Source organism: Gadus morhua, chromosome 15 (genome assembly GCF_902167405.1).
Source record: "Gadus morhua chromosome 15, gadMor3.0, whole genome shotgun sequence".
Lineage (NCBI taxonomy): Eukaryota > Metazoa > Chordata > Actinopteri > Gadiformes > Gadidae > Gadus > Gadus morhua.
In genome coordinates this window covers 7,893,642-7,913,562 of record NC_044062.1, presented here as the reverse complement: position 1 = coordinate 7,913,562, position 19,921 = coordinate 7,893,642, and the positions used below count along the sequence as shown (strand labels likewise).

At 47.8% G+C, this 19,921-nt stretch overlaps 1 protein-coding gene across 1 annotated transcript in view; it reads left to right on the top strand.

The window, feature by feature from the left end:
- The first annotated feature begins 12,161 nt into the window (after positions 1-12,161).
- The window catches only part of cdh23 (cadherin-related 23), a 182,591-nt gene continuing 174,831 nt past the window's right edge, over positions 12,162-19,921 (top strand). The window contains exon 1 of the mRNA XM_030378309.1: positions 12,162-12,250. The gene's annotated coding sequence lies outside the window, so the exon portion shown is untranslated. The remainder of the gene's footprint in view (positions 12,251-19,921) is intronic.

Sequence of the window (19,921 nt, the reverse complement as noted above, 5' to 3'; positions counted from 1 at the left end):
CTTGATTAGAGATATGGCCACCTGCCAAACGCTCTCCATACTTTCAATCCATTCACATTAAGGCCAAGTAAAATGTCTGTGGTACGTGTGCTTCCCAGAGCTCCTCCACCAGAGTGAGTCACTCTCTTCCATAGGGCGGCGTGTTTATGTGTGTGTGTGTGTATGTGTATCTGTGTGTGTGTCTCTGTGAGAGAGAGTGAGAGAGAGTGCGGGTGCTTGCATGAGGGTCTGTGTCCCTTATATAGAGTGGGGGCTGTATATCGCACAACACTCCCGGTACGCTTCTAAACACACAGCCCTTTTATTGGAGAGCATCCCTCATAGTTTGTTTGCGCTTTGCAGTGTAGCCCCCCCCCCCCCCCCCCCCCCCCCCGACCCTGGGGGGTCTCCTCTCATTGGGCGCCGGCGCCATACATTTCAGGCTGGAGGAGCCCGACCACAAGTAATGGGTGTTTATGGGGATGCGGTACCCGGAGCCAAGCAGAGCACCACGGCTCTTTGTGGAGCGGCGTGCGAGATGTGCTGTCTCTGTTCTAATTATCGTTGTGACGTCCTCCATCATTCAACCGACAAGCAGCGCCCATCCACCGGCTCACTCCAAGGCTGATGTCTCACGGACGGCAGATAGATGTTCTCCCCTCTGTGTTGTACAGCCTGCTGCTGGTGTGCACACGCACGTACGCAGAAGTCACCAGGCAACCCTGACCCACGTCAGAATATCTTCATTAACCAAACGAGAACAGCAGAATGTTATCTGCCTCATGTTTATTGAGGCAGGAAGTTAACAGGGAAGGACAGGGGAAGAACCAGCAGGAGGAAACACATTTAGTCAATTATGAGCCTCGGAAATCCTTGAATCGAGGGCAGGGTGTGTGTGTGTGAGAGTGTGTGTTTGTGTGTGCTTGGTGCGTGCATGTGTGAGTGTGTGTGCGCGAGTGTGTTTTTGTGTGTGTGTGTGTGTGTGTGTGTGTGCGTGCATGTGTTCACTTCTGTGTGTGTTTGTGTGCGTATGGATGCAAGCGTGTGTGCACACGGGCGTTTATGTGTGTGTTTGTGTGTGCAAGCACGTGCGTTTATGTATGTGTGTTTGTGTGTGTATGGATGTGAATGTGTGTTTGTGTGTATGGTGGTGGGGATGATGATGGTCAGGCTTTCAAGCGCTGGCAGGAAGCTGTCATGTTCACACCTGACAAGGGCAGGCTTCACGTCTCCTCCAAACCTCGCCGCTAGCAGTGCTCCCCTTATCACCACACTATGAATGATGGAGGGTCTGCATAGCAGAAGATTATGAGACGTTGATGATGATGATCATCATCATCATCATCATGATGATGGGAATGATGATGATGATGCCCGTCACTGTCAAGTCTTGATTTGATTAAGGGTAAAATCTATTCAAACTTTCAAGGATACATGCATAGCTGCAGCTGCAGGTCAAGAAACTTTGTATGTTTTCTGAATCTTAAACACGTTGCGATGAATTCCCTGGTAGGAAGGTCAACTGAGCAGAAAGCATACAAAGCGTCCCCTTTTTGCTTACACATGTATCTCACTTCCTAATATCAACTCATTCATAATTTTGGCCTCAAGAGAGAGCAGACACAGCTTGACTCCCGCCATAAACATCGCTCTCATCGCCGACACTAATGCGATTTGCGAGATGTGTAATTAATGCAACTAATTAGCTCTGCTTTTAAAAGTGACAAAATGTGTTCAACGGGAAATATGCATGAGAATGAGGAAAATTAGCGACAGTGGAATGGTCCTCCTGCACATATGCACTGCCCACATCCGGACCAGTCCATTGCCCTAACACGCAGGGGTCCACTACCCACACCCGGACCAGTTCACTCTCTCACCCAGACCGGTCCACTGCCCACGGCCAGGGGGGTCAACTCCCCACACCCGGACTTGTCCACTGCCCACACCCGGACCGTACCACTGCCCACACCCTGGGGGGGCACTGCCCACGTCCGGACCGGTTCACTTCTCTCCCCATGACAGCAGGTGATGCAATAACCTGGGCCTAGGGATGGCCGTGGTGGGGATGGATGACCACCATTAGACACACACACAGAACAGGAATTAAGGATTCAATTATAGCACTTTCAGAACGCTCGTCCCCTGTGTGTATGTGTGTGTCTGTGTGTGTGTGTGTGTGTGTGTGTGTGTGTGTGTGTGATAGAGTTAAGTAAAGACAGACAGAGAGAGAGAGAGAGAGAACGTGGAGAGTGGGGGACCGAGGGAAGGGAATGGAGACAGATCGTCCACTTATAGGTGCTCTTTGAGTACTGTGTGTGTGTGTGTGTGTGTGTGTGTGTGTGTGTGTGTGTGTGTGTGTGTGTGTGTGTGTGTGTGTGTGTGTGTGTGTGTGTGTGTGTGTGTGTGTGTGTGTGTTTGTGTGTGTGTGTGTGTGTGTGTGTGTGTGTGTGTGTGTGTGTGTGCATGCGTGAGCCTACATATGCATGCAAGTGTGTATCTGTGTGCACATGGTAGAGATTGCCAACTCACTCACTCTGTGTTAGAGCTAGCGATGCGTACAATATGACTTATACTGTACACACCATTTTTGTCATTCTAACATCCAACTGGGCCCAATGTGCTGCTAAGCCATTAACTTTAATTATTTATTTATAAAGTACACATTCAAAGCACAACACTCCACTACTGTATCTTTCCCCTGCTAGAACAAGCTCAGCTCCTCCAACAAAACGTGACCTTTGAAACAGGACAGTGACAGGACTGTGTGAGAATCCAACCACTGCTCAGCAGTGACTCAGGAGGTAGAGTGGGTTGGCTGGTGGCCGAAAGGTTGCTAGTTCGATCCCCGTCTCCTCCTAGCAGAGTGTCAAGGTGTCACTGAGAAAGACACCTCCCACTACCTGCTCATGGAGAGCTGGCTGTCGCCTTGCATGGTTGAAACTGCCGTCGATGTGGGAATGTATGAATGGGTGAAGGTTATAGGCGTTATTTGTAAAGCACTTTGAGTGGCCAATGGTTAGAAAAGTGCAATATATAATTGCAGTCCATTTTACCATTGATCGAGCTCATTGAACGGCCTAAAGGGAAAGGAAGATTACATCCTAAATAGTTTGTGCCCAAACAAGATAAGAGGGAGTGGCATCGATTTCTCCACGGGCGGACTGCAGGGTGCTGTTCTGGGGGAGAACAGTTGAACCTACGGTGTCCTCGTTCTACTGGAAATAATTGCTGTTTTTTTTTATGATTGTTCACACTTGACAGGCAGACAGGAAGTGTTTAATTGCTGACGCTGTTTTTTTTCGCCGTTAACCGCTGCAACTACGGTGTGGAGCAAAATCAATCACGTGTTGTGAAATGGGCTCCTGTTTAATTGGACGCCTGGCACTCCTAAATCTACCTATAACCGTTAGCTGGGACGTTGCAATATATTTTATATCTTATCATTACATCAGGTGGCAAATGTTGCAGTTCAAAGCGATTCATGCTACGTTTGCATATTTTATGATGGAATGTGAACATTCCCGTATATGAGGCAAGTGAAAATAGATTCAGCTTGACAAATTCTCAATTTGATAGCCTATGTTTTAGCCTACTATTCGGGATGGGGGGGAAAAAAACAATAAAGGTAAGAAAGATTGTTTCATGATTCTGAATCAATTTAGTACAAAATATTCACGTGGTTCCTATCTGAATCTGCCCTGCTGAACTCCACACACAGCACCTTTACTTGATTTAATTTATTGATTTATCTAAGGGTTTATTGCAGTCACACAAGAAGCTTGTTTACGGTAGCCTTTATTAATTGAAGGATGGAAAATGTGTTGACTATCGCCTGTTAAAATAAATAGGCAATTCCTGTTATCAGCGTGAATCTGCACACACATTTGAGCGTCTGCTATTAAAGTTTCCAACTGTCAGTCACGCTTTAAGTGCGCAACCAAACTGAATATTTAAATAATCCACCCCAGAGGATATAAAAAACTCCACCTCTTATTTATAGAATGCGTATCATGCCAGTAACCACTTCAAAAGTCTGCGACACACATTCAACAAAGACAAATGTGCCAGATCCTCAGAAAGTGCTGACGTGCTGCTGAACCCGACTGTGGGCGCGTTCCGACGGAGGCACTTCTTGGAAAGCTGTTCAGGCTTTTGGCTACGCCCACTCTCTTAAGGGCTGATTATTGGTTCCAGGTCGACGCAGCGCAGGGACCAGGCAGACGCTTCGAAGCAGTCGTGAGCCTGTTTTGGTTCTACGCCGGGTTTTAGTGAGCGGACCAATCACAGTGAGAACCATAATCAGCCCTCAAAGCGCAGATTATGGTTCCTCGTCGACGCAACGCAAGGGGGGTTACGGACCCATTAGGTCCTTGCGGACCCTACTTGCGTCCACCGCAAGGGCCTGAAGTGCGCCTCCAAAAGATTGTAACCGTGCGTCCGCAGCAGCAAGGGCTGTGATTGGTCCGCTCACTAAAACCTGACGCAGAACCAACACAGGTTCGAGGCTGCTTCGAAGCGTCTGCTTGATCCTTGCGTTGGAACCATAATCAGCCCTTAAGTTCCCCTCTGCGACCGTTCCCATGCAGGAACCTTTGTAGACGCTACCCAACGGAGTTCAAACGTAATTAATTCTGAAACACTTTTTGTCTTACGCGATTATTCATTTATTGTCAATAATAACTTCTTTATTATTGTCTCCGTCTGCTCTGCTTGTTTTAAAAAAATGGCGCTGTTTATATGTTCACCTGATTGGACACCTGATTGGTTAGAGAGTTCTGTCCCTATCTTCACCTGATTGGTTAGAGAGTTCTGTACCTGACTTCACCTGAATGGTTACGTTCAGCTCCAACTATGAAATACCGCATCTCCGATATCGTCTGTTTACTTTTTACCAATCTGCCTCTATCTCTAAATCACACAAAGGAACACATTGATAATAGTTAGTGCCTCCTTATCAATACAATTAACATTAAAATGGCAGAAAATCCAAACATTACAATGGATTAAATAATTCAACTGAAATACCAAAATAGCAAAAAAAAATTTGGGTGCATGTTTCCTAATTTTCTGCTCTGGATCGCTTGTTGTTGCTGTTTTTTGTCTCTCACCCGGGCTACATCGTCTGCGCTGACAGATGATTGACACTCCATTAGCAGACTGGTGACAGTTCACACACACGATGTTGATGAGGTGTGAAGCTTGACCCATGGGCTAAAGTCTACAGTCTCAGACAGCATCCTCTAGCCTCGACCCGTGTCTCTATGAGTGTGTACAGAGCGTTGTACTGTTTAACCACATCCCCCCCAAGGGGCCCCTAGTGTCAGGGGCCCCATGGGACAGAGGGAGAAGGAGACAACAGGAAGGGGAAGTGTGATGATAAATGATCAGACGTTAGGATGCTGTTCTCACATGAGGCAACACTGTAGAGTACTTGAACCAGTTAATAATGAGGACACAGCGCACGGGGCTGTGATTATTAAGTGAGGAATATATTATTATGAATGTAGAAGAGAGAAAGAGAGTGAGAGAGAGAGAGAGAGAGAGAGAGACAGACAGACAGACAGACAGACAGACAGACAGACAGACAGACAGACAGACAGACAGACAGACAGACAGACAGACAGACAGACAGACAGACAGAGAGAGAGAGAGAGGCACAGAGAGAGAGACAGAGAGAGCGGCAGAGAGACAGATTGAGAGAGTTTGAGACACAGATTGAGAGATTGAAAGAGAGAGAGACAGAGACAGAGAGAGACCGAGAGAGAGAGAATGTGTGAGAGGAGGGGGAGAGATAGAGACAGAGTGAAAGAGAAACAGACAGAAGAACAGACGGACAGTCAAACAGACTGACAGACAGACAGAGAGAAAGAGAGAGCGATTGAGACTTTTTTTCCCTTGAAATTATCATGCTTTTTTACTGTCAAGCCAAAGCACTGCTGGTGATGCTTCAGTTTCAACATGAGTGTAAGAGATGCAGTGCCAGGTCAAGTGGTCTGCTGTTTCAGAGAGCCTGGCTCACCATCTGCTGCGGAAACAAGTTTGGCTCTTAAAATCAAAACTGAGCAGCCTTCCCAGTCTCCATTATCTCATTCTTATTCCCCTGTTTGTTTAATACTTTGCTGCTCGGCATCGGCGCATCGGAGAAGGAGGCAAAAAGGATTGGAGCCGACACAAACAGATTGTTTGTTTACGGCACTTTTTGCACTAGGTTTTCTGTGTCGCCCCAAACCCCTCCATATCAGTCAAACACACACTCACACTAAGCCGTTTTAAGGGAGATCATTTAACCGGGCAGGATCACATGCATCTTCTGTGAACCCTGCATTAGACGCCTGCAATAAGACACCCTAATCCACTTCGGATTGCTTCGTCTCTCAGCCAGATGCCCGCAGTGGACAAAAGAGCCTCTGTTCCTCCTTCTCCTCGCTCTGCACTGGCTCCAATCCAAACATGCCTTTGCTGTTAAGTTGAGAGAGGACCCAAGAATGAGTCCCCATTTCATGCTTCAGCCACATATTTTTAATTGAGCTCATTAAACATCAGGCTGCAGACGCTCTACTGAATGTTGGGGGGGAATCAAAGTGCTTTCATTGGGATTTCGATTTTGGAATTGAAGGTTGTTGGACTTTGCTGGCCCCCTTCGGCTTAACAACCAATTTACATTGTCTAGTAGGGCATCGTCAATCAACGCGTCGAGGTATCAAACCGTTAAGCCCTATCCCTCCGTCCATTCATCGGTCAGAAATCGTCCTCCCATCCTGTCTTCTGCTTAACTCATCCTGTAATCTGTTTATCTCTGCATCAATCTCACCATCCTTGTCCCATCGCATCATGTCAAATGCATTGAAAGTCAGAAAGTTTATACATATAAACCAAATACAAAACGGACCTATAAGTATTGGACTTCTATATTGGGATTACAAGCATCGTGGGACTTACTGCTCTATGTGTTGTGTATGTATATGTTCATCCTATGGAGTTTGAGCCGTTGATCGGTTGAAGCTGCCTCACCTGGCCCGAGTCAGACTGATTAGAATCTGGGGCTGGTTGAGGCTGCACATCTGTTCTGCTTTGAGCAATCAATGCACATGGGTTGAGCCAGCCGTCACCACACGCACTCATGATCTCTTTCATGGCTGCTGCACGTATCATCGCACTCATCACTGCAATAAACCAGTTTATGGCTGCCACACATCTGTAGTGGGATTTATTGAATGGTTATCTTTTTAATATTCGGGATTTCATTATTATGTGTGCTTATGAAATATGAAGAAACTGTGATTTTCCGACGGTGTCTAGGCACTGGTTGTTGTAACCATATTGAGAAGTATATATATGGATAACAAAATAAATGTGGAAAGGGTGGCCCGGTTGAAATGTCCCCAGACCCACGGCTAAGATGAAGGGCACGTCCCCTGTGGAACCTCATGCTGCAGACCTCCTCAAAGACCCTCATCTGAGGCCTGTGCTGCTCCATGCTATGGCTGCGATCCTGCTACATAATTGAAATGTCTTCGCCGGTGCAGCTGAAACCGACGCAGAGGAAATGGGCGGAAGAGAAATGAGGTGAGGCTGAAGATATGCAGACCCTTTTTCATTTAATCGCAAAAAAAAGGTTATATTTTATGTTTTTATTACGTCTTATTATAGACTTTATATTAAGTGCCTTGGCTATCATTAAATTGAGGATGAATAGAATCGACTTTACCTGGGGGCTGGGAAGCTGGGCAGGGCCTGTTGCTATGGTCCCCCTGATGAGATCAGTTCTGGGGGCCTGGACACTTTGCCAAGGGCACGATTACCACTGTGGTTCCTGTCAACATCCACACTCGCCTGACTCTCTGGTGTTTTTATTTTCTTTATTAATATGCCACGCTGGGTGTCTTATTGATGTATCTGATCTATACACACCTGTTATGCAATGATGTTATCTCGCCTGTTCATTAACGCTTTTAATTTGAAGGAGCCTCATTGGCATGCATGGTGTTTATCACTAAGGGTTTAGAATAACATCACCAGGGAAAGAGAAATTATGTTTTATCAGAAATGTAGATGAATTACACTAGATATATGGTTTTAATCTACTTTATTCGATTATGTTTTAAAACTACACTAAATTAGTCTAATAATCATGTATGGTAAGATAATCGTAATCGTATATTCAATTACAGACATTGAATCACAGTACATTCCTCTCTATATTGAATAACCTCTGATCCCAGACGCAGTTTAATTTAAGGATGGTGTTCTGAAGCCGCCCTAATCGTCCTCCTTCTCTCTTCCGTCTGAGGAGCCATTCTCTGAGGCAGGCTCTAAGTGTTTGATTAAAGCACAGATGTGGACAGCACCTGTCGGCTGGGCTTCAACCCAGGCCCAGAAATAGCTCCCTTTACCGAGGTCTATTGCTCTTTTCTTCCTTACCTGTTTCTCTTGTCACCATAAAAGGGGCCGTTTTCATTGTCAGCAGCGCAATCCCATTCATCCGTCCCTCGGGGGGGGCTTTTATCCTGCAGCATATAGGCTATTACGGGAGCAGGTGGAGGCTTTCAGGTAGGAAGAGGACCGGTGATGGGAACACTGATTCCACCGAACACACTTCCCACTTAACTATTGTGCTCAGGCAATCAGAAGGAGGCTTTAGTCTTAATGCCATTAAAGTCCCTGCAGACCTGTAGCGCTGAAAATGGGAAAGTAAATCGGGACTCTGACCCCCAACCTTTGAATCACGTCAACTGTGTGTGTGTGTGTGTGTGTGTGTGTGTGTGTGTGTGTGTGTGTGTGTGTGTGTGTGTGTGTGTGTGTGTGTGTGTGTGTGTGTGTGTGTGTGTGTGTGTGTGTGTGTGTGTGTGTGTGTGTGTGTGTGTTCAGTTCAGCACCCACCGATGGCCTGGGATCTTAAAGTAAACCCACTATAAACGTTGCGCGCCGTCCCCTGTAATGTGTTTGGTTTCCACTGTAATAGAGGCTTCGCGTTAACCTGCCCCGCCGCTCATTGTGTGAGCGCCGTCGTGAATGTCAAAGGCAGTCCGTGAGGGACGCGCTGTTGGGGTAATAGGCCCTGCTTTCTTCAACCCCTCCCGTACGTTTTGGCAGCGGCGTCTTCCAGATGACAGCTGGGAAGTCATTAGCAAAACGCTGCACCGCTTTAAATAGAGTTCAGAGAAAAAAAGAGCGGGGGAAATTAAGCAGCTCCCCTGATTCCCGTCAAGGCTGGGGTTATATGGACTGCCTATCAGGGGGGTGATTGTGTGGGCCTGTCACTCCTGCTGTGGAGGGCGAATTGGCTTTGTTTTTTCTGGAAACAATTAAGGTTAAGCGGTTGATCAGTTGAGCTATGAGCTACCCGTAATTAAGTGACTATGAGCTGCCCGCATTGAGGATATAAACATACACTGACTTGATCAACACTGCTGAAATCAGGCCATCGACAGGTAGGAATCGTTCCAAACAATTATGCCCCCATGTCCCCAAATTGATGGCCATCTATGCTGTTCTGATCACATTATTACATATGGAATGTTTATCAGTAAAATAGATTGAGGAACTGGAAGAGGTCTATAGTATTGATTCAAAATAGTTCCCCAATTAGGTTGTGAAACATGCCAGTTAAGCAATAGCACCAATTTGTGAAGTGAAGATCCATGTTGACTGTGAATGAAGCCAGTTTCAAAACCTTCCCAGCAGACTGTTGTTGACAGACAATACAGAGAATATATTCAGAGTCTTTGAACTGCTTGTTATACGGTAAATGTAGGCTTTTTACATGTCACTGGCAGAGAGCCATTATTTGAACGTTCAGAGAGATGAGTTTACCGTAAATACATATTAGTGCTACATACGGCTCATCGTGATGGTGTTGAGTACCTGATTGCAATTTATCCTGACTCCTCGTGGCCTGGGAGATGTGGGCGGTAATAAACGTTGCACTTCTTGCATCAGTCTTTGACAATAGTCGAGAGTGATGCAAATTCAACGCGCAGATTCCTTTTCATGATGTGTGTGTGTGTGTGTGTGTGTGTGTGTGTGTGTGTGTGTGTGTGTGTGTGTGTGTGTGTGTGTGTGTGTGTGTGTGTGTGTGTGTGTGTGTGTGTGTGTGTGTGCCTTTACATTTGTCTCTGTGTTTGTGTGCCTGTGTCTATGCATGCGTGCGTGTGCGTCTCCATATGTGTTTATGTGTGTCTTTGCATGTGTGTGTGTGTGTGTGTCCATGCGTGCTTGCGTGCGTGTCTATGCGTGTGTGTCTCTGCATGTGTGTGTGTGCGTGCACCTACAGTGTCAGCAGCACTGGTTAGCCCGTTGTCCGACCATTGCAGCTTCCTCAATCATCTGCCCCAGCCGCCTGCTCACTGGGCCCCGCTGCTGCCAAGCGGGCAAGCCCCTCCTGAGCAGTGGGTCTGTGACGCCTGTGGTCTAATATAGTGCGCACTGGGATGTTTCGATGCAGACGGGCATGCATCAGAGCATCCATTGTTAGAGAGCTGAGGAGCTCGCATCTCCTTTCATGGTGGAGCAGACACTGATGGAATAGATGGGAATGGGCAAATAGCTTATGAGGGTTCCACTTTTTCGTTTTAAAGGCAGTCATTGTTAAGCAGGCAAATTATGATAATTTCAAACAATTTTGAAAAGCTGTGGGTTTTTAAGTGATTAAAAATGTGCACCAGCGAGAATAGATGACGTGGTTGATAAAACATTTTTTTGGTATTAAATTGCCGAATAATTGTGTTTTGATTTGTGTGATCATTGTTGCGCAAATTTGATTCTAAACGGTTGCAGCTACTCAAATTATCCGACAGATGGAGGCAAAGCAACGTCCATCGAAAGAATGCTTCGAAGTGTTTTCCGAACATTTAAATGGCGTTGTAGTTGTGCGCAACATAGGTCACGCATATTCTGACATAACCATTATCGCTTTTGTTATTACCAAAAAGGGCGGACATTGAGTAGCCATTTGTCAAATGTTTTAATATAATTATTCTTGACAAATGAATTGTTGTTTTGTAATATTTAGGCCTACGTTACAATTTATTTTCGATAAGGCTTATAGTTAGGTCTAGGTATGTTTGAGTTACTTTTCCGTGGAATTTTGAAACATTGAAGACTATAATACAGGCCTGCTTTTACGCAATTCTTCAATGTTCCTTTTTCAATTAGTGGCACTAATCAGAGTTGATAAAATATCTGTTTGAGAAAGTGTTTGGTGATCCACAAAATCCAACGCCTAGGCTGATTGAAAACCTCCTGACAGTTTCAATATAGGTAAGGCATATTTACCTGCACAATGTATTTTCGGCCACAATGAGATCAATAGATCGATGCCTTTTTATATCTCACGCTAGATGACGCTGTCCACCACGAACAACATTTCACCAATCGTGGACCTACGTTCTTGGCACAGGGTGCGATAACGGGCATTATCTTGTAAAGATATTGGCACAAAGTGTATAATTTAAAGTATTTCCAAAACATCATCATCATCCGTCTATAACGTATGAGGGATGAAACTGTGAAACTGGAGAACATATCATGCATTTTTCATATCAATCATCCAATCAATCGTGTGTGTGTGTGTGTGTGTGTGTGTGTGTGTGTGTGTGTGTGTGTGTGTGTGTGTGTGTGTGTGTGTGTGTGTGTGTGTGTGTGTGTGTGTGTGTGTGTGTGTGTGTGTGTGTACAATTGTTGCGTAGGCCTATAGCAGCTCACGTTCAACTTTTGGAGAAAATAAATGTGTTGACAAAGGAAACGGGAAAAGTGATTCAGGCACTAAGAGGTGTGAACGGAGCGCGTGTTGGAATTTGCTTCTCCTGAAGCCTCTTCAAATTATTAATGTCCGGCGGCGATAAGCACCAACACCAGCAATACCAGGCAGTAAGTTAGCGAGGGTGAAGAGAGGGAGGGAGAGAGTCCGATGGATGGAGGGAGGGAGGGAGGGTGAGAGAGAGAGAGAGAGAGAGAGAGAGAGACGGGGGGAGGGAGAGAGAGAGCGAGAGCGAGAGCGAGAGAGAGAGAGAGAGAGAGAGAGAGAGAGAGAGAGAGAGAGAGAGAGAGAGAGAGAGAGAGAGAGAGAGAGAGAGAGAGAGAGAGAGAGAGAGAGAGAGAGAGAGAGAGAGAGAGAGAGAGAGAGAGAGTTAGATAGGGAGAGAGAGAGAGGGAGGGAGCAAGAGAGAGAGGGGGGGAGAGGGAGAGAGTTGCAGACACTTGGTAACGCATCACAGCAGGACAGTCAGTCGAAGCTCAAGGCTCTCAGCCGCTGACGAACGGACGGCAGGTAGGAAAACATCATTATCATCATGTTGCTGTTCGCCCTTTATTGTGTACACTGAACCCACGGCCGTCGTGTGGTCGACGAGTCTTTTTCCTTAGGGTGCTGATGTTTTTGCTCTTCTCTTGGGCTTTAAGTCATGGTTTATTAAAAAAGCAATGCCACTGGAATTTCAAGCATTTTCGTCAACGTGCGTAAGAAGACATTCTTTATTTATCCATGCGTTTGGATAAGGCACTTTGGCAAGCGCCAACCTGTTTAGACTGCTGCTCAGGTGCCAAAGTTGTTGTTTGAGCGGTGCCTAGACGGTCTAAGTTCTGTTTCAGGGGTCGAAACAAACGTAAAGGTTGTATAACGTTACATGGTCATACTCCGGCGTGAATATGCTGTCTGTAATAGGCTAATCAGCCCGAAACTCCGGTGGCCGCCGGTGCGTCGGAGCCGCTTGGCGCACGGTGCGTCGGGGGTATCAGGTGGAGGGACTTGTCTCCGGTAGCCCTGGCGACCCTCCAGGGCGCCTGCTGTGAAGCGCCGTGGCTGGCGCGCCTCATTTATTCATGTGTCACTTGAACGCCTCGGTGACACGTAGGCAGGTAGGGTTAGGAGGTGCGTTCCAAACTTAAGAGTGCAGGCGTTAATGGAATCCACCTGGAGAACCTATGTCTGATGGCATGCCGATGGAGGCTGCAGCTAGAGACCAGTGCGTTGCAGAACAAGTCCCCACCCCCACCTCATGCTTTCTGTAGTTGCACAGCGTTTGGGGAAATTGGTTTCCCAGAGTCCTTTTACTATTGCGTAAGTGTGATGAGAAATGAACGATTTGAGTTTTAAAATGGTGTGGAGCTCACTGTGATCCAAAACATTGTTTTTCATGAACTATAGCTCAACCTACGACTATTCTACAAACACAGAGCATCTGCATGGGCTGAATGGAGGGTACATAGTCATTTTCAGACGAAACTTTGGAAGGAAAACCTTCTTAGTCATCACATGCATTTCATATTTCAATCAAAACACGTAGGGCCAGTCAAAATAATTTATTTTTCACAATATTTACCTATTAGTATAGCATCCCCTGTGGACAGTGAATGATTATTTAAGAACAACCAAATCCTAATCAGTAATCACAACACTGGAAGTCTGCTTAAAGATGGGCACGTGTCACTGCTCTGTGGTTCTCTCTTTGATCTGAATTGATGGTCACTGTCAACTGAAGCTGCATCAGCAGCTTTTTTGGTGTTGGAATAATTGTACATCATTGGGGTGACTTTGATGTTTAGATTAGGTGTGTGTGTGTGTGTGTGTGTGTGTGTGTGTGTGTGTGTGTGTGTGTGTGTGTGTGTGTGTGTGTGTGTGTGTGTCTGTGTGTGTGTGTGTGTGTGTGTGTGTGTGTGTGTGTGAGTGTGATGGGGGGGTACAACACTGTATCCGTGTTATGGTAAACCCAGAGATATGACGCTGGGAGAAGATGAGGCTGTCATGGGGTAAATGTTGTGCATGATGGTGCGACTTGGTGAACCACTGGCCCCAATTGTCTCATCTCGCAGGTTCACTGACTCCCGCACGGTGGTCATCTAGCATATGAGGCCGGAATACCGACCGGGGAAGGAATATAGGAGTAATGGTGCTGGTAGGATCCCTGCTGTGACGTCTCGCTGTTAAATCCGAGATGGAATTCACGGCCAGTACAGCAATTTGGAAAACGTTAGTTGATGGTTTGAGAAAAGCGTTTCCATAGTTTCAATTGAACATTGACTGTGCACGTGTCAGAGGAATAAAGCTTTTTTTTTTTTTATCCTTCCCTTGTCTCTCAACCTGTGCGTGGTTGTGTATGTGTATGTGTTGGTTTGGAGTGTGTGTGTGTGTGTGTGTGTGTGTGTGTGTGTGTGTGTGTGTGTGTGTGTGTGTGTGTGTGTGTGTGTTGTGGGGGGGTTACTCTTGTGACAGTTGCCCTTTTGTGAGCATCACTCTCTCTACCAAATCCATTTTCAATAGGAGAGGAAAGCAGGAAGAGTGAAATGGCAGAGCCTCACGTCTGTCAGTGTCTATGACTGACGGGCCCGATTGAAACCTGGCTGATGGAGAAATGAAATGCAGATACACTGACTGACTGTATAGTGTATGAGGTCTCGGAGAGAGAGAGAGCGAGAGAGAGAGAGCGAGAGAGAGAGCGAGAGAGAGAGAGAGAGTGACACAGAGAGGCAGAGAGAGAGAGAGAGAGAGAGAGAGAGAGCAATTTGTGAGCCCACGAGTTGAGATTCCAAGCCATGACTGAATGTGTAGCAAAGAGAGTGATGGATATTATAATGACAATATTGGATACGATTTGTATTATAATTAGGAGGGCCTCATTTCAATATCTGTGTCTCTGACAGTACTACCAATTGGTGTTTCCTATATGATGTCCTGTATTTATTTTCCTCTTTCAGTCTAGTGTAGACCTCTGTCTGGGCGCTATAAGCGGTCTTGTTTGCGAAGCGATATTACTGTTCCCGGTTTTATCTCGGCCAACAGATTGCTGATAACTATCGTTATGATCATTGTTTGCTCGCAGCTTCTCCTCCCTCCTTCTCTCCCCCTCCTCTTCTCCCTCCTCCTCTTCTACCTCCTCCATCCTCCTCTCCCTCCTCCTCCCCCACCTCCTCTCCATTCCCTCCTCCTCTCCCACTTCCTCTCCCACCTCCTTTCCCTCCTCCTCTACCAGCCCCTCCCCCACCTCCTCCCCTCACCTCCTTTGCCACCCCCTCTCCCTCCTCCTCCTCCCCCCTCCCCGCCCTCCTCTAGCTGTTTATTTGGCTGTTGTGCAGGGCCTCTCTCCTGACCCGGCTGAGTGCTGGCCATTAAATCAGGCCGGGCAGCCAGGCAGAACTGAGGGATAGAGGTGGCGCTGGTGGAGAGGACAGCGGTGCTGAGGACAGGATCGCGGGGCCCGGGCCAGGATTACAGGTGCATGCACCAGTTCCTGCACGCCTCCCTCGGCCCCCGTTACCATGAAATCCTCGCCGTCCACTGGAACGCATGGCAGCTGACCGCTGGCCGCATTCTGGCAGCAGGGCAGCTTAGTCTGAATGCTGTTTGCTCATACTATTTGGTAGGCGCTTTTATTTTGAAAGCGTGTTGTGTCGTGCTTTAGTATGGGTGAGCATCAGGACATTGCAGACGTTGTCCTCTGTATCTGGTCATTACTAGCGTGGATTCGCTGCACAACAATATCAACACACTTGGAAGTCTCAATTTCTCATCATGTGTGAACACTGCACATTCAAATCTGATCCTGAAGCAGTTTAGGATTTGGAAAAAATCCCATGATGAGTTGAGACTAGAGGAAGCCAAGGGTTGTAGAGTGTGGGTTATTAAGGACAACAAGGTTCAAGATGGCTGTATCAGCAACGGGAGAGCCTTGTCAGTTGGTGGGGGAGAGAGAGAGAGAGAGAGAGAGAGAGAGAGAGAGAGAGAGAGAGAGAGAGAGAGAGAGAGAGAGAGAGAGAGAGAGAGAGAGAGAGAGAGAGAGAGAGAGAACAAATGATAGTGAAAGATAGAAAGATAGGCTGAGAAGGGGAGAGATTGACAGAGAGGGGGAGCGAAAGAGATTGACCGAGAGGGAGAGAGAGAGATTGACTGAAAGGGAGAGATTGACGAGAGGGAGAGAGAGATTGGCCGAGAGAGGGAGAGAGAGGATAGAGAGGGATAGACCGAGAGCAAGAGAGGGGAGAGGGTAAGATGGACTGGGAAGGGGAGAGAGATTGAACAAGAGGGAGAGAAAGGGAGAGAGAGCAGGATGGAATGGGAGGGCGGGGAGAGAGGGAGAGAGGGATTGAGGGGGAGAGGGGGTAAACAGGATTGTGAGTTGAGGAGAAGTGAGCAGTCAGACGCAGGGGTCATCTCGAAGGAGAGGAGGTGCTAAGCGGGTTTTTTTTACCAGTCGTTGGTGACGACTAACACACGAAGGGAGAGAGAGGGGGGAGATGGGGCCGACGGCCGGGCGGGATGACAGCGGCGCCAACAACGAGAGTGAGATGAACGGGTGTCCTCAGGCCCTCTCACTCCTCCCCTGTGTGTACGTTGTGAGGTGTACACACACAAGCGCACCCCCAGCGGAGAACACTCTTTGCGACGGTCCGTCTCTGTGCTTTAATTTAGCAGATGCTGTAATCCAAAGTGCTTTACATGTGTTTAACCTTTATAAATAGAAGGTAGGGTCTGTCTGGCCGCACGGCGGCTTGTGTCTCAGGAGGTAGAGCGGGTTGGCTGGTAACCGGAAGGTTGCCGGTTCAATCCCCGGCTCCCCGGAGTGTCGAGGTGTCCCTGAGCAAGACACCTCAACCCTGACTGCTCCCGACGTGCCGGCTGTCACCTTGCACGGCTTACACCTCCGTCGGTTTGTGAATGTATGAATGAATGGGTGGATGTTGGGCAACATTGAAAAGCGCTTTGAGGGGCCACTGGTTAGAGAAGCGCTGCATAAATGCAGTCCTCGTTTACCGTTTATCGCTCAGTGATGCATCCAGGTCGACCGCAGACCGGGCCGGGACCAACGCTGCCTGGCCCTGTCCGACAGCCATCCTTTCAAAACGAAGAGCGTGTTATTTACTTCTGTTTCATAGCGGGGCCCCCATTTGATCCGTAACATGGAAAACAACATATACCCCCCACCTACCTCGGTTCAGCGTGCAACCGGCCGGGGGTTTGAAGGGAACCCGGGCGCGGTGCCTTGACAGCTTATCGATCCAGGTGTTTTAGTCAACAAGGGCGCTGGCTGTGAGAGTGCATCATTATCCCCTCACCACAACATCTCTGGCCCAACAGTGAGAACTGAGATGGTCTGATTTTGTCAGCCTGCACTCAGGAACAATGGAGGTGCCGCTGGCGTCCGGGCTTTGTTCCTAACTAGCGTCATTATGTGCTTGTTTCTCTGGTTCAATGGTGAGTCTTGTTTTTGTTTTTTCCAACACTTGCAATTGATTTCTTGAAAATCCGAATTGCTGTAGAGTTTTTGAAAATGGTTCTTGTGGAATTCTTCTGTGGAATTATACAATCGTAGAACTCGATAATTCCATTCCGTTGCACTCGCACACTGTTGCCCGTTAAGTGATTGTAATAACCGATTTTGTTTATTCTTGCAATTTATTTGATTGGCTTCATCATTTTTGTTCTAAACACACTCAAACCAGCGGCCGTAGCTACGACTGAGTCCTCACTAACTCTGCCTGCGACAACAGTGTCAGCCGTGCCTCTCTTGTGTTCCTCTAAGAGGAAAGGAAAACCTGATGAATTCTGTTGACTGTCTCCGCCAGCTGCCAGCGTGTGGCACTTCGGGAGAATTGTAATTCTCAATTTATCGCCGGTTGAAGCCTCAACACCGTAATTGATTGTGTGTCTGTGTGTGCGTGCGTCTGTGGGTGTGTGCGTCCACGCACGTGTTTGTGTGTGTGTGTGTGTATCCACGCAGGTGTGTGTGTTTGTGTATGTGTGTGCGCGCAGATAGGATAGTGTGCTTAGCAGTCTTGACAGGCTGTGGGAATGTGCTGTCCCACAACACTACCACCCTGCTCCTCATAATTAGTGTCTTCCCCAAGTCCTGTCCACAGTCTGTCTGTGTCGTCCCCCCCCAGTTCTCCCCGAGTACTCTGAGTGAGATGCGTCCACACTGGATCAAAGTGCCTACAGGCTGGGTTCTCGGGGGGAGAGGGGGAGAGTTTGTCCGGGCATCGGTCCCGATCTCTCCCCCACCGACAATTCCCCTGCCTTGGAGCCAGCCACTGATCTTTTATCTGAGGGGAGACTTCAGTCCGACCGCACTCCCAGGATGCAAAGCAGCAGCAGCAAACCACCGGTTCTTCTTGCTGCAGGGGAGGACGCCGGGGGGGAACCGTCGGTGGATGTTGAACAACCACCACAAGCCCTCCATCCCACCCCGCCGTCTCGCAGAGTGAGGCCCTGAGTTACCCGGGGCCTCACCCATATTTTACATCCATCATCTATCTTTCTCTCCTAAAAGGAATCTTTTGTTCCATTTGCCAGATTAAAAGGAGTGCTAAAATATGATGGGTTTCTCTCCGCCACCCTCAAGACTCATGCCTCTTTCCTTGCCTTACCACCCCCCCACCTTCCACCCTACCAGCACCCTACCTTCCACCTTACCGACCCCACCCCGTGCCACCCAACACCCCCACCCCCTCAGACCTTACCACCCACCCATCCTACGACCCTCCCGCCCCCCTACCCCCCTACCCTCCATCCCCTCCCACCAGTACGTGCGTGCCCCTGCCAGTCCGGATCGTCCCTGTCATGGGTGAAGGGCCCCCCCCTCGGTGCGTCCGGAACGCCATTCTCCCCCCCTTGTCATTCCCTTCTTTGTCATTTTCAGCCACGAATGCTGAGTGAGGCTTTCAGACAGTGACGCGTGTGTCAAGATGGAGAAGAAGAGATTGCGTGTGTGTGTGTGTGTGTGTGTGTGTGTGTGTGTGTGTGTGTGTGTGTGTGTGTGTGTGTGTGTGTGTGTGTGTGTGTGTGTGTGTGTGTGTGTGTGTGTGTGTGTGAAGAAGGAAGACATTACTCAGCTCATCAGAGCAATTACCAGTCCCCCCCCCCCCCCCCGCCCAAGCCCCTCTCCCTTTGACACGACCAACTGTCGCTTTAATCTGCCTCGGATCCGCTGCCAATTAGCCATGGGTTTTTCTCACCAACATAAGGAACGCATGGAAAGGATTTTTGTTGGGGAGTTTAGATTCAATTGGCATACAAGGAAAGAGTTTGGGCGGCCAGGAGACCCGATGCTCCCTCTGCAGGGAAGATGTCGCTCCATACGTTGGCTCTCAACATCTCCTCAGTATGCGAGGTCTTGTTGTCCCTTTCTGTCAGATAAACAGTAGCCAACAACAGTCATTAACCAGAACTGGATTCCAGCCAGGACCCTCTCCTGGGCAGTGGTGTAGGAGTGGAACTGTTTGTTTATCCATTGCTCGTGTTGTGGTTTTATTTATATTTTCATACCATGGTAGAAGAACCGTTTGGAATTTAGCAAACCTTGGTGCCAGCCAATTCTGCAGCCGCTCAGATCCAGTTTCAGAGTAGTTTCCTGGCTTCACATCGTTTGTTTGACCCACTATAGATCTGCGGCCTCATTTTCGTTAGCCTGATCTTTACAGAGGGCATCTGACATTTACTCCTGTTCCTGCTCCCTCCTAATTGCTCACGCTCTCTCTAGCTCTTTATTCTTTCTCCTTTTTAGTTCTCCTTTTACCCAACATATTTACCATAACAACGTTTAAAGTCAGAGACCTCTCGTTATGTCCATGTCATTTTGTCTTCCCCCTGATTGGGTGAACGAATTGGGGCATGGTCGCTGGGTGATGCACACGCAACAACATCAGCAACTAGCCTCACAACATCAGCTTGCTAATACGAAGGGTAGCTGTCACAGCAGTCGCCCACTGAGGTGGGCGACTGCTCGTTGGACTGCTGCAAATTGAATGGTGCCGCCGCATGTCAAACAGGCCAGAGGTGCATCATGTTGCTGCAGAAGAACAACATTCTCACTTAAGCACTGTCTCAGAATATGCATCGAATCCAACCACCTGCAGATCACCCTTGGGATGGGCTGTGTGTTTGTGTGAAGGTCTATTGCCGCCCCAGGTTATAGAATCCTTGTGAACAGGAGATGTGTGAGGTGACTTT